Below are 18,754 nucleotides of genomic sequence, written 5' to 3'. Positions count from 1 at the left end.
TTGAAATTTGAATGGAGCGAGCATTTAATGGAAGTGGGGACCCACGGGTGCATGAGGTGCTTGAAATTTGAATGGATGCGGGAAGACACAAATGAAGAAGGATGTGCATGAATGGGCCAGGTCCATGCGATTTTCACATGGGATCCGCACGAAATCAATGCACTCTCTGTGGGCATTCATGCAGGCTGATGACGCGTGGCTGAGGAAAGAGTGGATGCGGATGGGATGCAGAAAAATATCAATGTGAGCAGAGCTTCATGCGGAAAGAAGCCTGGGACGTGGACATACCATTTAAATTTCAACCGATGCACACAATTGAAATTTCAACTTGCGCACGCGGATTGGATGCTGGGAGTATGCTAAGATACTGTTATAGCCCAAACCAAGCCCACTAAAGCCATTAAACAAAAAAAAAAAAAAAAAAAAAACAGAGCAGGAAGACTCCCGATCGGAGTCTTCCTCTTCTCCGATCAAGAATCGGAGTCCTAGGGCCATTGAAAGATCCTAGGACGAGCTCTATAAGAACCCTTCCCCTCTCCTCTATGGGTAGACCCTTCCGTCGCCGTCGATTGCCGGAGATTTTTCTCCGATTTTCCCGTTTGAAGCCGTGACTCCTCGACCCGTGTTCGCCGCGATTTCTCGCCGGTGGTGGTCACCGGAGGTTGTGGTAAGGTCTCCCTCCTCTCCCTCTCTTCTCTCCCTTCTTTCCCGTGCCTGTGTGCACGATGGCCAGCGACGGGTGTCACCGGATTTAGTTGGAGAAAGAAACCCCCCTGTAAGCCGCCTCTTTCCTCTGATTTTCCGGCGCCGACGGTCACGCTAACCGCCGGCCCTGGTCTCTCCGAACCCGGGAGAGTCGGCCGTTGCCGCCGGCCACCTCCGGCCATAAGATGGCCGTGATCGGCCGATCAAGGCACGGGGACCTCTAGGTCCCCTGTTTCGGCCCAATGAAAGCCGGGAAGAAAAGAAGAAGAAGAAGAAGGAAAAGAAAAAGAAAAAGAAAAGAAAAAAAAAAAGAAAAGAAAAAAAAAGAAAAGAAAAAGAAGAAAAAGAAAAGAAAAAAAAAAGGAAAAAGAAAAAAAAAGAAAGAAGAAAAATAAAATAATAATAATATAATAATAATAAATAGGATTTTCTCTTCTCTCTCTTCAACTTGAATTAGTATTTTTCTCTCTCTAGAATTGGATTTTCTCTCTCTACTTTCTCTCTCTAGAATTCTCTCTCTAGATTATCTCTCCTAAGATTTCTAGAATTTTGAGAAGAATGATGATGAATTTAAATGATCCTCGTGATGGATTTTTGATCCGTGATCGTCGGACGGTACACCGACATCCACTTTGATCAGATCAAGTATTTTTAGATTTTATTTCTCATGATCTTATTTAATTATCCACATGATAATTTTAACATGATTTGATATGATCAATCAGAATTTGTTGAATCATATTGTCTGAAGAATTCAAGATGGATTTTCTCTCTCTAGAATTTTCTCTCTCTAGAATTTTTCTCTCTAACATATTCTCTCTCTTGATTGATTCTCTCTCTAAAAAAGGTTAGTGAATGAAGAAATTCTTTTAATAAGTCTGATCTGATTCTAATGAAGAACCTTGATCCATGATTGTCAGACAACGTACTGGCACCCACTCTAATCAGACCATGAATCTTTAGATTTGATCATCCATGATTTCGATCTAGCCATGACTTGATTTGATCACATTGATTTCACCAATCGAGATATTGGACCCATCGTAATGTTGGATTGTGTCACCTGATCAATTCGAATTGTACCTCATGAATTTCTCTCCTCTGATTTTTTCTCTCCACTTGATTTTATGAAATCGATGAAGAAACCTTGGTCCTATCACTTCGAATCCGATTTGATCTGATAGTCAAACTTTGGATCGTTTAGGTCTTAATTAGATTTTGATTAGATGAAATTAGATGATCGGACCCAATCTAAACCGTTGAAATATAGAATTCGTATTCTTTCTAATTATTCAAATTGATTCTGTATAGGATTGTGGATGTTTGATCATGGGATATCGCGATATGATCTACGAACAGAATTTTTGGAAGAAAATTTATAGAATTTTATGGATTTATTGGAATGCGTTCGAGGTAAGTAATGTTTCACCTTTTCTAGATTCATCGGCAAATTATAGTGTATTCTTCTGATATGATTTTGAAACGATGCATGAATTGGATGAATGGTATTTTTGTTATGAAAATATCTTATTTGAAATGTTATGATGAAGCATGATTGAATATATTGATTTCATGATGCATTATATTGATTGATTTCGATACTACATGATTATATGTTTTATTATCGAAATTAGAATATGAAACATGATTTATGAAGAATTATGATATAAGAAACAATAAGAATTGACAACCTGACTATGTTGAGGACCCCGCCAACGGGGGCATATACGTTGGCAATTGACTGTCCTGAGGATTTGGTGGCATGTCGCCAGATAGACCAGCGACAAAACCGCTAGTTAGACCAGCGGTTCCAAAGGACTTGGCTGCCAGATGATTCGCAGCCCACCGCAAGCAGATACGCGGTATTATGACCCTGCCACAGGGATAATGTGGTCATAGCTCATGGTTGACGAAAAGAAATCGAAGAACAAAAGAAATTGAAATCCCGAAAGAAACTTGAAATTTCGAAAAAGAAATGAATTTGACATGAATTATATTGCATAATTGAAATTGATTTCGAATTGATGAACTCTATATGCTTATTTTCTATAAATGATTATTTATTATATGCCTGATGAAATCTGTTGAGAAGTGATCGTTGCTTACTGGGCTGTCTAGCTCATTACCTCTTATTTTACTGTTTTTACAGATGTTGAGGAATTAAGATGATACAAGATATTAATAGAAGAGTGATCAGAAGCAGAATCTTCGTACTTTTATTTTAGGTTGGAAGGCTTATTGAATTTGATGCAAAGCCTTTGAATTATTGTTGAATTTATTAAGATATTAAAGAAAAAATTTAGATCGTTATATTTTGGATTTAAATTATTGACTAATTATTCCGCTGTTGTTTTAGGATAGTATGATAAGATGCCTTGCATGCTTATGGGAAGAGTTTTCTATGAGTATGCGGCGGTTGCCATGACCCTCGATTCACAATCTCGGGTCGGGGGCGTGACAGATACAGACACCTAAAACGTGAAAACAGAACTCTATTTAAAGACCTCTGAATATTTTATTTTTTTATTTGGCCACCACCATTCTCCATGCCTCCACACAAATCAACCGCCTATAGCCTCCCATACCACGTCTAAACCCCATACACGCCACCCTCTCTTCCTTTCTTCTAAAACCCTAGTTCTAGATCTCTGCCACCTCTACAAACCAGCCATCTACCATCCTTTCTTCCTCTTCCTTGCCATCCAAAGTCCTTCCATGCCTTCTATCCTACCTTCCTCCATAAAAGCTCCACACCAAGATTCAAGTTGAAGCAATCCTCAAGCATGCACGGCTAAAAGGCTGAGTTCTGAAGAAGTAGAAGAAGTCTTCTAACATGGGTTGAAATTTTTTTTTCTTTATCCCTTGTAATTCTTTTTTTTATGCAATGAATAACATGTTCTCTTGCTTAGTTTTAATGAAATTTTATTGCATAAGATTTTGTCTTTGTATTGATTAAGATCTAAATAGACTATATATTTTTAGGATGGATCGTGATCGGGCGATACGATCCATACTCAACTTAATAGTTTATATTAGAGAAATCATTGAAAGTCATGTTCTAAATTTTTAAAAATTAAGTATTGAATAACTTATGATTCTATAGGGATAGGTCGTGATCAAGAGAAACGATTCATGTTCTAAGAAGATAATTTATAGTCATAACTAAGTTCTTAAAATTTAAATTCTTGTATTAAAAAGAATTACCACAATCATGTTAAAGATGGATTCGAAAACTGCAAAATGCCTTCAAATGATTCTTGAATCCCCAATTAATAAGTACTTGCTTTCTCTTATTTTAATTTGCTAGATCTGAATTTTAAACTTGCTGGATTCTCTTTAATCTACTTGCTGAAATTTTCTCTTTAAAGTTTAATCTGAAATTCTATTTTTAATTAAAATTGGAGTAACATAGCCTACAATCTCCGAGAAAATCGACACCCAACCACTACTATTCTAACTAATAGTAGGATCAGTTTCATTTTATCTTTAGTGCTGTAATGACGAGCATCAATAACCAATGAAAATTCACTGGTCATTCTTTAGATCAAAAGTCTTTTCTTATGGGTTATAAACCTTGGCTTCAGCTGAATAACCCCATATATACATATATCTTAAACTAGATTTTCTACTAGTTTGTAACTCATAAGGAGTCTTTTGAACTGTCTTAGTACGGACCTTATATAAAATATATGCATAGTTGTCTTTACAGCCTCATCTCATAAGTAATTGGGTAGAGTAGAATAATTTATCATAGTCTGAACCATTTCTTTTAGGCATTCAATTTCTTCTTTCGGCTATACCATTTTGATCTAATGTGTTTTGATATTACGTACTAGAATACAATGCCTGTTTTTTTAAAAATTTTGCTAATGATTTTGATCTTTATTCTATCTCTATATATCTACCGTAGTACTTGCCATCTTCTTCTAATTAGACTTCTTTAATCGTTTTTCTTGATTGTATCCCTATATTTATTTTAAATTTCTTAAAGGTATCAAAATATCAGCCCTATCTTACAGAAAGTATAGATGCATATTGTGAATAGTCATTAATGAGTGTAACAAAATACTTATTAAATATAAAAAAGATTTGTATGCAATTATATGAATGATTTTCAAAGTTTTTTTACTTATCCTGGTATCTTTTCTTAAATGTCTATGACTGCTTTGCCATTATGCAGTCAATACACATTATAAAATTAGTAAAATTCGATGATCTTAAGATCCTATCTTTCACTATCCTTTTAACTCTTTCTTTTGGAGGTATACCTCAATCTCCAATGCTAATGTCATAATGTAGAAGAGTTTTCAAAAGAATATGAAAATAACTCTAGAATCTAAGATGATCATATAGCATCTAATGGTCTTAATAAGTAAACATACTTGATTTCCAATAAGAATGGATCATCTACTTTCAATCAAATGTCTTCTTAATAAAGAATCCTAAATATTGTTGGCAATGTGCACAAATGCACTAGAGTCAATGCACTAGATGGAATTAGAAATCTTTACAAAATTGAAAACAAAAACACACAAGAGTAAAGGATATTATTCTTTTGTAGTCACTTTTCATACTTGATGCAATTTTACTTAGATGTCCTTTCCTTTTGTAGAAGAAGTATTTGATAACTTTATTATTGGCTTACACCACAACTAATGCTTTCTTCTCTTTTGCTTTTGGGACATCTTTATCTTTATTTGCTTTTCCACTAACTTAATGTGAATCAAAGTTCACGCTTCTATATTTTTCTCTATCAATCTCTTCTCCACTTGTACAAAAATTATCAGTAATTATTAACTATCCAATCTTCATTGTGTGAATTATAGAAGACTTTAAAGAGATCATACACTGATAAAAGAGAAGTAAGAATAAAATGGATCAGAAAGTATCTAATATGAAAACTTTAATATCAGATAACTGTACTATAATTTTTCTCATATCTATAATATACTCACAGATGTGGGTCTTTGTCTTGTCAGAGCTTACTGGTTTCTGCTCCACAATATCTAAAACAATATGTGCCTTATGACATAAAGGGATGGATCCCTAATGTATCATGTTAAATTTCTCATGGAGCAAATTGAGGTGATTGAAACACTCACATATCTCAAAAGCTCTTTCATTCTGGTATACTATCTATAAGTAGTGAAGATTCATCTACTCGAAACATCAGATCAAGGTCAGCACATCCTAATATGAGCATTAATCTGTCTTTCTATTCTAAAAAATTCAATCCATTTAGAGAAAAATTTTTTCTATGCTACTATTAATAATTATGGGAATAAATGTTGCAAACATGCTCATATTATCATCAAATAATGAGATTTATTAAACTTTATCCAAAGTTAATAAATTTCTTGATATTTAACTTTAGCGGACTGCCAAATGCATCATTATGTCTCTCTTTTGGGCAAGTGCCATAACATACTATTGGCTATACCTATTTAGTAATATATCATATCACGAGTGAACCTAACAAGACATGTACATTAGGTATAAGCAAACATTAAACTTTTAGGTATGAAAATATCACTCGATCCAACATACAATTCTACCATTTCATCTATCTAAACATCGAATATGAAGATGTTCTTTTGGAAGCTGATCAATATTTCAGTAGCTTAGATGCAATTGTGACACCATTAAAACTTTATTGGATTATTATCCAAAATTATACTTTATAAAAATTTTTTGATTTTAAGAGTTCGTAGTCCCTTTGGTGATCGCACCGAACAATCAAACCAAAAACCTTCACTTCCTTATAGTATCAATAAACTTTATATGTATAACAAGACAATATATAATTAGGGTACTATTAAAACTTTATTGGCTAAATTATATTGATCCAAAATCAGATATTATAGAAAATTTCTAGTTTTAAAAAAGTTCATAGTCACTTTGATGATCACATTGAATCAATCAAACCAAAAATTTTTAATTCTTTATAAACAGTGTCAATAAACTTTACATGCTAAACATGGCATAAATACATTATAAAGAATATGATAATAGGTGTTCAATGCTTTATTTGCATATAAATAAATTAAATAGCACATAAAAATACGTAATGTATAAATTTATGGATCTTTATGTAATACAATCAGATGTTAGGGACCTTATCATAATTATCAGAGAATCTTTATGTAATAAAATTTATTATAGAGACTAAATAATAATCCAAAGATATTTATATAATAAACTTTATTATATGGGCCAAATGCAAATTTATAAGGATCTTTATGTGATAAGTATTTTACCAGGGGCTAAATTGCATAATACCCCTAAACCAAATCGAATTGGCTGAACATGGCCTAGTTTAGCCAATTATTAAAAAGGGCTTATTTATTTGTGCTTGATGGATCTGGGTTTATGGGTCAAACCAGAACCCCAAATCGAAAATCCATCCATCTTCTTCCTTTCTTTTCTGATTAGTAAATATTTTCTCAATCACAACCGAGAAGGCAGAAATGTCATGACATCCCCTTCTTCTTAATTAGTGCTGGTAGTCACTGGCTCTTCCCAACCATTGACGGCCTTCTCATGACTATCGATATGCCAGCAATATTGATGGGATATCATTGGGAGAAGGAAAGGGCAAGTCGGCACTTGCCCTATCTAAACATGGCCGGTAGCCACCGAAACACCAAATCAGAAGACTGCCGCCATTCCCCAAAGCCTTCCATCAGTTTCTTAGTGAGTATGCCAGCTATAGGTAGATCGCTTGGAGATCGGTAGGGGTTAAACCGTGGCTTCCCAAAAAAAAAATCCGATCAGCGGCCATCGATAAAAGCTCGAATCAGTGGACCATCATCGTCTCGCCAAGGCTTCGATTGATTTATTCCTGATGATTAAGAGGGAGGACTGTCGGTTTACCTAGATCCGTTGGGTCCTTCCTCTCCTTTTCCCTCCCTTTTTTTTTTCTTAAATGGTTATTGCCAGAGATCGGGGACTAATGCGATAGCTTGGCTATCGGAGGAGGGCTGGAATCCGACCATCTTGAATGGAGGAGGGAGGTGCATGGCGGCAGAAGAACCACCATCATGCTCCTTTTATTCCATAATTTTATTTCATTTATTATTGATTTATTTAAATATTAATTTCAGGCTTTTTTATAATAAATAAATAATATCATAGGTCCTCTATAAAATTTGGGAATTGATCCATGACTTTGATCACTAGCAGCCAACCAAGGTGGCCCGTCAAATCTATTTCCATTTAAACTTTTTATGGGTATGAAGATTTTAATCTTCAAGCCAAAAATCTATATAGCTATGTTACAACAATATAAAAACTTTATAGGGTAATAGAACTTACATAATAACAAAGCCATTGACGCCGTTGAAGATATTTTTCATCAGCCTATCGAATCAGCCTATAACCATAGTCTACAATCACTAGTGACCTACAACCAGAAGAGAACCAAGTCAAATGTGCTCTCATTATCGTCGAGGAGCACCTTAATTTTTTCAATCTTAACTACAAGAATTTTCAATGAGGAGAACCTCACAAACTCTCGAATGAGTTGGGGACCAAACCATAAGGGATGTCCTTTTATAATGTGCCTCACCCATCAAAGGCAATATCTGAATTAGTCTCAAAGATTGAAAGATGGATGTTATTTATGATGGTTGTGTAGAGGTTAATTTTATTACAAAAATCATCAAGTATATCCTCAATTTATTGGAGGCTTATCTTTAATCAGAGTCCAGATGAATAAAACTAATTAAAACAAATCCTGACACGTGTTAGTGTGGGCTACATCTAGATAGGACTTAATCAGATAAATTCCAACACTATTTTTTCTCATAGTCTCCAAGGCCTGGGTGCAATCAAAGTAAGCAGCAAAAGCAAATTCATTTTGAAATGTAGGATATAGCCAGATTCCCTCCCTTTATGATCTGTAGAAATAATGTTTTAGCTTGGTAACCATCAAGGAAAAGCCTTGTAAATCTTTGTCTCTTCATATGGATGGACCAATCCAAAACAAGGTCTAAAGCATTTAGAGCAACAGCTTCTAGGATTGCAGATTTGTGAAGGAAGATCAATACGAGCATTATGCTTAGGCTAAATGCACCAACAAAGGGCTGGAAAAACACATAATTCTACCCACCTCTCAAAATGAAAATTGACCTTCCTCCAAGAAGAAAAAAACTCTTTTGGAGTGCTTGCAGGAGAAAAATTATAATACAGGCACAAAACTGATTCTAGATAAAGGCGACAAAAGGACAAGAGATGAATAGATGGTCAATAGGTTCGGATACCTGATCACCAAGATTGCAATCGCTGCTATCCTTATCAAGTTTCCTTTGCAGATTAGCTTGAGTATTGCTTGTTTAAAAGAACTAGCAAAAGAAAACCTTTAACTTGGAGAGGGACAATAGAATTCTAGATCACATTAGCAAGAGACCATGTAATCCCTCTTTGAATGAGAAAGTTGTATGAGAAGGTAGAGAAATGACCATTGTTTTCAAGAAGCCAAGAAATTCTATCAAATACTTCAGAAAGAGTCTTACCCACTAGCAGAGAGAAAGAAAGTCTTTCTGGATAATTCCATCATCTGAGAGAGTAACAAATCTATGCCTCCAGGATGAGGAAACAGGGTTGACGCAAGATGCAATAGTACACAATATTGATTTGTAGGCCCTATAAAGATTTGGTAATAGATATTTAAGGGGATCGTTACAAAGCTACATATCAAGCTAGAAGTTGTCTCTCACATTTTCAACGAGAAACTTACATCCATTCCAAATAGAAGGTAAAGAGGCAACAATATTTTTTCAAAGTCTAGAGCATGAGTTTCCACGTTTCCAATATGGTGAGAGTTTATATTTCCTGAAGTAGAATAACAAGAGAGCCCTTCTCCAATTTCTAGGGTCATAATAGATGTATCTCCATCCCCATTTCACAAGAAGAGATTTATTAAATAGATGGAGATTCTTTACTCCAAGTCCTTTGTATCTAGCAGAAAAAATCTTATTCCACCTGACTTTACAAGAGAGGTTTGAAAACCAGCTAACGCCCATCATAGAAAATTATGCCAAATTTTATCTAAATGCTTGCCAACCTAGTGGGACAACTTATAAAGAGAAAGGAAATGAAAAGTACAAAAAGTAGGGGTGGCAATCAGGTCGGGTCAGATACGAGTTGACTCAAAAAACTCTGAATCCGAATCTGACTTGTTTATCTAAACAGGTCAGATTTCAAAATCCAAATCCAACCTACTTAATAAACAGATCACCTAACCCAATCTGTTTAGAACCCATTTATAATAATTCATTAAAAAAAAATCAACCGGACCAACCCGATAACCTGTTTAAAAAAAAAATTAAAAATTAAAAATCTAAGAGGGCTCTGCCCTACTGATCTTCGCCCAACCGCCCTCCTCCCGCTCCATCCGACCACCACACTATCGATCGCCTCCATCTTAGCTTGACCACCATGCTGTCGACGATTAACTACCTCTACTCCACTCGACCACTGTGCTGTTGACACCGACCACTCCAGCTCTGCCCAACCCCATGCCGTCGATACGCGACTGCCTCCAGCTCCGTCCAATTGCCGTGCTAACCCTAGATCCCTCCCCCCTCCCCACATCGCTGTCGAAACCCTAACCCTAGATCCCTCCATCTTCTCGATCGTCTCCGTCGCTCCCTCACCCTCCTCGACTGGTCCTTCCTCCACTGCCACCTCCCCCTCCCCCTCCGGATCCCCGCCTCCTTTGCCTCCCCTTCCTCCACCACTACCTACCCTTCCACCGCCCCTTGACTGATCCCTCCTCTTCCTCACGCTGGCCTGATGTCCGTGCGGTCGTGCCCCACATGAAGCCCCCCATCACGCTAGCCTCTGTGGTCTTCGTCTTTGGCAAGGGGAAGAGAAAAGAGAAATGGGTACAGGGAAATGGGTAGCATGGGATGAGAACAGGAAAAATGAGAAACGGACAGCATGGTGTGTTATCGACGGGATGGGACCGATGCGATCGATTTCCAACATGCAGGTGGATGAAATTCGAAAAAAAATAGCGCAAAGGTTAAACATTACATGGGTTAAATGAGTTATGTTACAACCCGACCCATCCTGATATGACCCAACCATTTATTAAATAGGTTAAACAGATTAACGGGTTAGCTGTTTGAAATTTGAATCTGATTCAATTATTAAATGGGTTAAATAGATCAATCCATTTATAATCCAAACAGTTTAATCCAAATGCAAACCTGTTTAAGGCAGATCGAATGCGGGTCGGATTGGCAGGTCAGATCGATTTTTGCCACCCCTATAGAAGAGAGCACTACATCGATCAGGAGTAGACGACCGTTGTAGCTAAGTAGTTTTTCTTTCCAAGTGGCCAACTTGGCCTTAAGTTTTTGTATTAGGGGCATCCAATCAGAATTCGATAGTCTTCCCAGTTTCAACGGCAGACCAAGTTATTTAAACGAAAGAGCGAAGACCTTACAGTTGATGTTGGGTTCCCGATCATGCAACGGAAGACTAGATTTCAATAAAAAAAAATATGAAATTCGATAAACCCGAAATCCAAAATTCTAGGATCTCCCTTGGTGTATTCAATCAAACATATATGCCTATAAGTGATGTTTAGATATGAAACCTTAGGTCGGTGAAGAATGAAAGAAGCCGGTATCCTTTTCTTTTCCACAAGGTGCCCAAATATTCACCCTCCAATAGGTGATGCACATGAAATCAGGTTCAAGGAAACGCTCCGCAGAACCTTGCCTTATCGAATTATCCTTTCGAGAACTGTCTTGCCTTGCTAGGACTAATTCCCAGCACTCCTTCATCAATTTCTCTTAAATGGCCTAAACCCCTCTCTTAGCCTTTCAAAAGGATCTTCCTAAACCCTTGTCCTAATGGAAGACTCCTTGTCTTGAAGTCTAAGACCTTGTCTGAAGAAGACTCCTTGTCTTAGCATTACATGACCTTGTCTTAACAAGGAAGGAAGAAGCTTTATCAGACTTCTTTGATTGATTTTTATCCGGGCCAAAGGGGGGGGGGTGGTATTTTTAACGTACGAATAGATGCTAATATGTCTATTCAGAAAGGCCTTGGATCTAGTTATTAACGTATCAAATACATCCTTCAAATAGAAGGACTGTTAGTTACGTCTTAAGAACCCATATGATGTTTAAGCATCGTATGGCTTCTTTTCAATAATCGGACCTCCTTATGATTCTTTTGACCAGGTCAAACATGATCCTAGCCTTCAAATCTCATGCCATAATTAGATTAAGGCCTTGGATTTAATTTAAAACCTTAGGAGAGAATTGATATGTGAAAAGTTATGAAGAGATTTTCAGCCTTCTAGAATTGGCACCACCAAGATCCTATCTTAGCCCTCCAAATGAATTTGGACTTGGTCAAATCACTCAACCAAAGGTGAGGATTAAATCTTGACCCTCTAATCCTTATCCAAAAAGGTGATTAACATGCAGAAGGATTCTTAGCCCTTCTACATGCCAAGATAAAATGCCGTGTGCCAAATCCATGCACCAATCCTTATCCAATTTTATCTTCATACCAACTTGGTATTTTAATCCCATTAAAATTCTACAAAATAGTGTGTAATAAGATAAAGGAGGGAGGTTAATTGGCATCAAAAATTGGGATTAGATCCTTCCATGAGAAGGACTCTAATCCTCTCACACGTCACAAGCCTTCATGCGCTAAATCCCAAACACCTCACCTGATTTCCATGCCCCATTAGCCAAAGATTTTAATCTCATTAAAATCCCATAAAATTAAGCATGGAACCTCATCAAATGAGGATTAAAATGGCATAGAAATTCGGACTAAAGTCCCTTTGGAGAAGGACTTCTTGCACATGCAAAAATCTTGCGCCAAACATTGTGGTGCCTTACACCAAGAGTCCTACCAACTTGGGACTCTTGGTAAATGATGTTAAAACCATGGAAAAATTCCCAATTAAGGCTGATTAAAATAGGAACTAACCAAATTAAGTCTCATTTAATTTTTTTTGATTTATTGGAAAGGTTCCAAACCTAAATAGATTAGGTTAGGAGCTTGGGTTAGCCAACAAGTGCTAGCTTGTCAATTAGGCACCCAATTAGGATCCAATATCCCATGATTAAATCAAATAAAATCCTTGACTGATTTCTTGATGTGAGTGACCCTTTGGGTTCCACATCTAGTCAGTAGTAGGTTTGAATTTATGTCGATCCAAATTGATTAGAGTCCATTTAATCGAATTAGGTCAAATCGATGCATATCCAAGTTGTCAAATTAGAACCCTTTCTAATTGACCCATGAACTAAACTCTTTAATTCATGAAAAGCTACAAACATGATTGACGTCTAGCAACGTGTTATGCCTACTCGAAAGATAAAAAATTTTTGATAGAAATATCAAAAATATCTTTCAGTGACAAGTTACCGTGTAATTCAATCCTTCGATCATCCAGCATCTCGAATATGATTATGGATATGAAACCAAGTCAAATCCAATTTTATTTTCATATTTCTCTCAATCATAAGATGATGATTCAATTAATAAAATATTAAAAATCTTTTCTAATTTTTATTCTGCTTTGATCAAAATCTTCTTGAATCATCTCTCGATCGGAACAAGTAGGATGCGATCTCCTTTTACTAGGAGTGATCGATTCTATGTTGACCTACTCATAACTCTATACATAATCCACCATATCCAGAATATTTGTACATGACTAAGTCATGAATGAGTATGAACCAAAATTATGATTTCGTATGCACAAGGTACCATGGTGGTCTCAGGTCTAAAGACCACATGCACAACCCCCACTAGAGAAGCATCTCTTCACATTAAAATTTCATAAGATATTTCTCATGTCGGATCAATTTAGTGAACTCATTCTTTAATGAGCATCCACACCCTTGTATTAGTGTCTCACACAAGTAGCTTATGAGATCAGCTACCCTATCTACCGAGCATATATAGGATGTGCTAGTTTTTTCGAAACATCGATCCCTGACTCAATATTTCTATAACTAGAAATGTTCTAGATCAAGATTTTAGGATTTTAGGTCTCATAGGTATGATCTCATCATAACTCTAAAATCATTGTCCTGATCTATGGAATTCATCATGATCTTAATTAAAAAATAAGATGCAGCACATGATGAAAAAAAAAATACTTTTATTAATATAAAATGTCATATAAGTCTGGAAGATTATAAAAAAAATCTCTTATATACATAAGTCGATTGGCTTGTAGGGCATATTCTTTTCAATCTCCCACCTACACTAAAGCCAATCGCTCTTATATTTTAACCCCATGCAATCGAGGCGGTGATCGAACTGCTACTGTGGTAGAGTCTTAATGAATGGATCTGCTATGTTGTTTTTGTATCTACTCGTTCAATGACTATATCTTGTCTTTCGACAATCTCATGAATGAGGTGAAGTGTCTTAGAATGTGCTTGGATTTATGATGAGACTTTGATTCCTTTGCTTGAGCAACAGCTCCAGTATTGTCACAGTAAAATGGTACTGGATTCTCAATCTCAGGAAAATACCCAATTCGGTGATGAACTTCTTCATCCAGACAGCTTCTTTGATGGCTTCACTTGCAGCAATGTATTCTGCCTCAGTAGTTGAATCAGCTACAATCTGTTGTTTAAATTTTTTTAGCTCACTGCTCTATTATTCAGAGTAAAAATATATCCTGAAGTGGATTTGCTATCATCAGGGTTTGACTGAAAACTAAAATCAGAATACCCTTCTAGTTTTAGATTAGATCCCCCATAAACTAGAAAAATATCCTTAGTTCTTCTCAAATACTTAAAAATATTCTTCACTGCTTTCCAATGATCCTCTCCTGGATCAGTCTGAAAACGACTAGCAATGCCTAAGGTACATGTAACATCAGGCTTGGTACATAGCATTGCATACATAATTGATCCTACTGTCGAAGTATAAGGAACAGAACTCATTCTTTTCCTCTCTTCAGGTATCTTAAGAGATATTTTTTTAGAGAGATGTATGTTTTGACTCATGGGTAAGTAACCTCTCTTACTCCTATCTATGTTAAATTTTTTCAGCACAAGGTCTATGTACCTTAATTGAGATAAGCCTAGCATCCTTTTAGATCTGTCCCTATAATCTTTATACCAAGTATAAAGGATGCTTCACCTAAGTCTTTCATGAAAAACTTAGATGATAGCCATAACTTGACGATTGTAATATTAGGATATCATTCCTAATGAGAAGTATGTCATCCACATATAAAACTAAGAAGACAATGGCACTCCCACTAATCTTCTTATATACACAAGGTTCATCTATATTTTTGATGAAGCCATATTCTCTGACTGTTACATTAAAATGGATGTTCCCGCTCCTCGAGGCCTGCTTTAATCCATAAATAGATTTTTTAAGCTTACATATTTGATTTGGTCTCCTACTTGAGACAAATCCTTCTGTTTGGACATATAGACTTCTTTCTCAAGATAACCATTAAGAAAGGCTGTCTTTACATCCATTTGTCAGATTTTATAATCATGGTATGCAACTATAGCAAACATAATTCGAATTGATTTGAGCATGGCAATAGATGAAAATATTTCATCATAATCGATGCCTTTTTTTGTTGAAATCTTTAGCCACCAATCTGACTTTGTAGGTTTCTACTTAGCCATTTGCTCCAATCTTTTTCTTATAGACCCATTTACACCCGATAAGGGTAACACCTCTGGTGGAGCAACCAAAGTCTATACTTGATTGGTATACATGGAATCCATTTCGAATTTTATAGCCTCTGGCCATTTGTCTAAGTCCCTACTCATGACAGCTTCTGTATAGGTCAGAGATTCATTATTTTCTATGATGTGGGCTTCATTATTCTCAATAACAAATTCATACCTCAAAGGTGCATTTCACACTCTATCTGACCTATGGAGAGGAGGTGTAACTTGTGATTGTACCTTGTCAATAAGTACTTCTGGTTGAAGAATATTTTGTACTTCATTTTGAACTTCTTTAAGTTCAATATTTCTCCCACCCTTCTTTCTAGGATAAATTTTTTTTCCATGAAAGTAGTATGTCTACTGACAAATATCTTTTGTTCAGTAGGATGGTAAAAAAGGTATCCCATACTCTCTTTAGGATATCCTATAAATAGACATTTATCTGTCCTAGCACTTAGCTTATGTTCAAAATTTTTTTGACATATACTAGACAGTCTCATATCTTAAGATACTTAAAATTGGGCTTCTTTCCTCTCCATAACTCATATGGAGTGCTAGGCACAGATTTTGAAGGTACCTTATTTAAAATATATATAGCAGTTTTTAAGGCATACCCCCAGAAGGAAATAGGTAAATCTGTAAGACATATCATGGACCGCACAATATCTAATAAAGTGCGATTCTTTCTTTCAGCTACACCATTCAACTGTGGTGTATAAGGAGGGATCCATTCAGAGAGAATTCTCTTTTTCTTAAGATGGTTCAAGAATTCACTAGAAAGATATTCTCCTCCTTGATCTAATCGAAGGATTTTAATATACTTTTTAGTTTGTTTCTCAATCATACTTTGATACTCTTTAAATTTATCAAAAACTTCAGATTTGTGTTTCATAAGATACACATATCCGAATCTAGATAAATCATCAGTGAACATTATAAAATAAGAGTATCCTCCTTTGGCTTCAGTTGTCATAGGACCACATATATTGTATGTATAAGTCCTAATAACTCATTTGCCCTTTTTCATGTCCACTAAATGAAGTTTTAGTCATTTTTTCCATAAGACAAGATTCACAAGTCCCTAATGATTCATAATCATAAGGTTCAAAGAATTCTTCTTAGTATAACTTATTAATTCTTATCTCACTAATGTGACCAAGTCAGCAATGTCAAAGTAAAATATTATTTATATATTCTCTCTTATATTTCTTATTTTTATCAACATGAAAAATATTGTCATTAAGAGAAAGAATAAGAAGATCATTATTAACAATGCCATCACAGATATGCTCATTAGAAAAAGAAATAGAGCATCTAGTGCCCTTTCCATTTATTTCAAAATCTCGTTATAATAACAATGATACAGAAATAATATTTCTGATGATCTTAGGTATATAATAATAATTCTCCAACTCTAAGATCTTCCTAGAGGATAACTTCAACATATAAGTTCCTATGGCTTCTGCTTGAATGGACTCTCCTCCAATGCCATATAGCTCGAAGTCACCCTTTTTCAAAACTTTAAGATTCTGCAGCCCCTGCAATGACTGGCATATATGAGAACTGCAGGCGGTATCCAATACCCAAGAGTCAGAATTAGAAAAACTTACTGACATAATTGGATGCATCTCATACATACCTTTTGGTGCATTGCTTGCACCAATCTTTACAGATGCAAGGTAAACTTACAATTTCTTTTTCAGTGTCCTGTCTTGCCGCAGTGAAAGCAGGTACCCTTCTCAAAAGCTTTTTTTCCCTTCTTCCTTTTCATAACACCTCCTTCAGGGTTTAGCTTCCTTTTTGAACCCTTCACGCATGATTTCTTCTTAGAGGTCTTACCCATAAGAAGAACTGGAGCCTTATCCTTTTTAATATGGCTCTCTGCTATTTTGAGCATATTCAACAGCTTAGGCAATGAAGCACTCAGTTTGTTCATATGAAAATTGACCACAAACTAGAAAATAATTTTGGGAGTGATTGCAAGATCAAATCCTGACTCAACTCTCCATCCATCACAAAATCTAACTGACCCAATCTGGTGATCAAGTCAATGACCTTAAGGACATGGTCTTGCACGGATGATCCTTTTATCATTCCAGCATGAAATAATTGCTTGGATATCTCATATCTTATAGTTCTATCCTGCTCTCCATACAACTTTAGATTGAGGAGTATGGAGTGAGTATTTATGATCTCATACTGCCTCTGTAGATCATTACTCATAAAGGCAAGTATGATGCATTTGACAGTAAGGGAATGATTTTTCTACATCTTGTATGTGGCTACTTCATCCTCAGTAGCATCATCTCCTAATGGTCCTGGGTTTGGCGTGTCAAAAATGTAGGAGATCTTCTCTTGCGTGAGTATAATTTTTAAATTCCTCAACTAATCCATATAATTATATTGGTCAATTTATTGGCATCCAAGATACCTCTCAGTGATAATGAAGATGTCATTTTTAATCTACAATAAATAAAGAATATAACATAAGCGACCAACTTACGATGACATGCACAATTAAACAAGATCTTGTATCTAATTGTGTCTCCCACTATTTTATCGAACACCATAGCCCTCATTATGATGATCTGGATAGTATAGAGTTATCCAAGTGGGGTTGAGGTCCTAATTCCTCATAAGAGTCTTGTGGTTACACAACAACCTAATAAATTCATAGGTAGGAAATCTTTCTAATTGCAACTCATACAATTCTCAACTCTATCCTGATCTCTAAATATTAATAGTCTTGTGGTTGCACAACAAACTATAATGTTCTAGTTAGTATGACCTTCATTTCTATACAGTCAAAATTGAATACAACTACTCTTGTGATAACACAACAAAGCAGTATATCCAAAATTATCATTAGCATCTTGTATGCCCAGGGCTACACTATATCAGTCCTACAGCAAATCTTATGGTTGCACAACAAACCTGCTATGATTCTTAACACAATATTGACTAGCATGAAGGAAGACCCTTAGTAGTATTTTCAACATTAAGTAATCCAAATTTAAGATTCAAATTAATACAATTGGTTAGAAAAGTGTAAAACAAGTTTGATGGAGTCTCCCATTATTTTTTAGACACCAACAAAGTTGGTCAAGCCAGCGAACGGAATCAATTAAATAACCACCGTACTTGAAACACTCATAGATACCAAAGGATTAATCATTTCAAGAATCAGCAAGCTTAATTGTTGTTATTACTACTGACTTAATATAATTTTTACGAGGGCTTGGACTAGTCTCATGCATATTTTAATAAAGAAGCATATAGCACATAACAAAGATGATAAACTACATGCTTCAAACAATCAATTATAACTATTGAATACTAGTCTACTAAGAGTT

This window comes from Elaeis guineensis, chromosome 9 (genome assembly GCF_000442705.2).
Source record: "Elaeis guineensis isolate ETL-2024a chromosome 9, EG11, whole genome shotgun sequence".
Lineage (NCBI taxonomy): Eukaryota > Viridiplantae > Streptophyta > Magnoliopsida > Arecales > Arecaceae > Elaeis > Elaeis guineensis.
The sequence above is the reverse complement of the archived record's forward strand: the minus strand, read 5'-3'. Positions refer to the sequence as shown.